Source organism: Arachis duranensis, chromosome 5 (assembly GCF_000817695.3).
Source record: "Arachis duranensis cultivar V14167 chromosome 5, aradu.V14167.gnm2.J7QH, whole genome shotgun sequence".
NCBI classification, from domain to species: Eukaryota; Viridiplantae; Streptophyta; class Magnoliopsida; order Fabales; family Fabaceae; genus Arachis; species Arachis duranensis.
In genome coordinates this window covers 104478373-104482387 of record NC_029776.3, presented here as the reverse complement: position 1 = coordinate 104482387, position 4015 = coordinate 104478373, and positions in this window count along the sequence as shown.

Here is a 4015-nt window from a genome sequence, read left to right as displayed (position 1 = left end):
TTTAATATTTTTAAAATTAATATATAATAGGAGTATTTTAATCATTTTTTATAATAAAGATATTGTAGTCATTTTTTATAAAAACTAATATTAATTTAGACTAATTCGAGATTTGATTCACTATTTTTTCGATCAAATTAATTTGTCTTGTCTAATTTTGACAAAAATAATACGGTTTAATCTATTATATATGTTAAATTTTAATTATCGAAAAATATCTTTAAAAAAAGATATTTTAGACGTTTTTATCTAAGTAACTCCTTTTATTCTAAATCATTTATAACTATATATTTACTTTTTGAGAGTGTTATCCTCACACTATTATTTAAGGTGAGTTAAATAGAGTTTTACGGGAGAAGTGTTCCTACTGTTTAGAAGTATAAATATCTTATTTCATATTTGGTTAAAAAAATATTTATATTTTTTAATAAATAAAATAAACATTTTAATTACGAATAAACGTTAATTTGAAGGTATTTATGAATTTTTATTAAATGATTTATTTTATTTACAATGTAAACAAAATAAGTATAATTTCAGACTTGGTATCAGCGATTGACATGGGAGTTAAATCCCCACACGATCTGCAATAAAGTACCCAAAGGAAAGAGTCGTTTAGCATCAATATGACATGACTTTGGGACAGACCGCAGGCACGCACCATCAAGTGGCCATCTAATACGATACCGCACTGATGTCACATACAGTGCCAGGGAGACAAGTCTGCAACGTTTGAAGCAATCGTGGCACCTTATTGTACAACTCTTCCCAATCACCATATATCTGTGTAATTGTCTTTTGTTTTGCCATCCAAACCTTCGTGTACAACAGTTTGAAGTGATAGCTCTGTCTCGTTGTACTCTGTAGAACAGGAATGATCACTGATGGACTGGACTGTATGAGTGACGGGATGATTTTGCATATGAGGTCACTGTCTAGCTGTCGGTGATCCCGTGATATAGGCCAGACATGCGTGTGGTCCGCCAAATTTATGCATCTCCCTAACCATTTTAAATACAGTCGAATAAAAATCTAACCAAAATAAGAACGACTAAAAAGACAACAAATTAAAATACAGTAACACTACTCACCAATATCCCAAATTCTGTCGGAGAGAGATAAGAGACTCCAAGGATAGTTTTTCATAAATTACCGGCAACGTACGTGGTACTTTAACCGATCCGACTCGATTACTCGATACTCGACACTTCTCCAAATGCTGTAATTCTTCACGCCGTGCAACACTACCTCTCTGCTCATGAATTTGTGACCAACCCGAAACTCCACACCACCATCGGTATTGTAATCGTCGGAGTTTTCTCGTGCATCGCGTTCAAATCCAATATATAGTAGTGACTTGGTACAGATGATAACTTTGGAATTAGACGCGGGGCAGGCAAAAGGTATCGAACTGATCCACCAATAGGAGTCTCAGGTATGAACTCATCGTCGTCATCATCGTCAGAGGAATCACTTTCGTGGCTATCGACAACATATTCTTCGTCGGATTCTTCATCATCAACGTCCATGTCCTGCACTGGACTAGCATAGTGCAATGGTCGTGATGCGAGCAGAGGGTCATTTGGTACAAAATTCGAGCCACCAGTACCACCACCACCACCAACATCACGAACCTTCACAAAAATCTCCATCACTTGTTCAACTATAATTCTGCCGTGCACGTCAATCGATAGGTGCACATGCTCGTCGCCATCGAGGCAGAATAGACGAATATGAAATACACCATTCTCCATCAGTGCTAGCATCCTATACTCAATTCTACCAACCTCTTTTCTCTCACCACCACCGACATGCGTCAATATCATACTCTTTAACTCGAACAACGAATTTGTTCTTTGAGTTCAGAACAACGCAAGACTCTCCCACTCAAATATAACTTCGCTGTCACTATTTCTCATCTGACAATTAGGATATACCATCACAACAAAAAAACTACTGCTACTAAATATTTTTGCTAAATTTTTCAAAGAAAAACACAAGAGAAAGAAGAATTGAGAGGTATATGAGGAATACCAACAATTTTCTAATCGTTTTATAAGGGATTAATTTTTGTCTTATTCTATATCGTTTACTATATAAACGTTTTTTACTCTCACGTAAACGAGATAAATTTGGTCATATTAACGTATATTCGTAATTAAAATATTTATTTAAAAAAATTATTTGTATTAAATACTACTGTTGCCACCTGTGCTTATTAATAAAAATTATTTTTATTTTGTTTGAACAAATATAACTATTACAACTTTTTAAACTAAATGTAATTTACCAAACGCACCCTTAATTAGTCTATTGTCATGTCCTATTTAATCTGGTATTATCTAAGATTATTCCAAAATATGCTTACTTCTCTTTCATATATATACTAAATAATAACCTGTTACTATCTGAATTTTTTTCAAACTCATTAATATTAATATGTTCAAATGAATATTATTTTTATATATCACGATTTATGTTTCTATAACTTTTATTTTCTGAATTTCAAAAAACTGGAAAATATTTATTATACAAAAATTTAAATATTATACATAAAAGTAATTGATTGAAATCATGAAATGTTATATTAACTTGTTTATTAAAATCATTATAAAAATCTTGCAATTATATTTTTCATCAATAAAATACTTTTAAGTTATATAGGGATGCGTAGCTTGCGTGCTTTTGAAAAATGTCAAAAATATTGGCATTTTGGTTCTGTATGGTGGCGCACATGTGACTCCTTGTCGTTTGTCTATTAAAAAAAGAACTATTAATATATTTAATAGTGACCAATGCATTTAATATGAAATAAGCTGATAGGCACGTATAATTTTCTTAGAGTTGAAGGCTAAGGAATTTGTAGCACAGTATATACCAACTAAACCTATGCTCTATGATGAATTATCATGTGTGACTTTATTCATTACCATAATTAGTTAGATTCTTTAAACCTGTTTTCAAAAACAATTCTATTCTAACCTATAGCGTTCATACTAGAGAGTGCCATATTACATTTAAAGGTAATGTAGCTTTAGAAGTTTCTTTAAGATAGATGTTGAAATTATTAAAGGAAAAAATTTCATAGAAAAGTGATAAAATTTAAAATTTTGTAGGTATATATTATGTATCTATTAAAAAAAATTCAAAACTTCTATTAATAACTTATTTTTCACATGTATATATATCTACATACATGTTAGCAAAGCCTTCGTTTTGAATGTCGGTGTTATGTACATGATTCAGTCCGGTTCAAAAATATGGTGCGGACTATATTTTTAAGATTAATTCGGTGCGATTTTATTAGATTTAATATCGAATAAAGATCTCAAAAATAGATCGGTTATTATTTAAAATTGGATTTAAGTCAAGATAAATTCGACTTCACTCGACTTTATGTATATCTTAAAAGAACTAAAAAAGTATATATATTTTAAATTAATTTTAATATTATGTTATATTAATTATAAGTTTATTGTTTTGTTTTTAATCACAATTGTTGAATTAGAAAATAGATAAAAAAATATGAAATCAAAATTTATGGATAAATTCAAATTTAAATATGAATATCAAGTTTTCGCTAATAAATATATATATATTTTTTTATAAATAAGTATATCATAATTTTTTGAGATAAAGTATATTAAGACTCGGACTTCACCTGTTCAGACCGGTTGTTAGTATGACTTAAAAATAATATAATTTCATCGGGTGTGGAATTAAATAAAAGTTTCAAAAATATACTCGATTATTATTTAGAAACGAATCCGAGACAAGATAAATATGACTTTACCCGACCTTCTATACACCGCTAATTTGAAAATTGTTTTTGATACTACTCTTTTCTGGTTACATAAGTGGGCTTCTACATTTTCCTCTTTAAGATTGGGAATGGATCAAAATCTTCCAGTTGGGCCACTAGGCCCACATGCTAAAGAGAGACTTTCCATTATATACAATATACTCCATTTAGCTTTTAATTCAATCCAAAGTTCCAAACAGAGGAATCGATCAT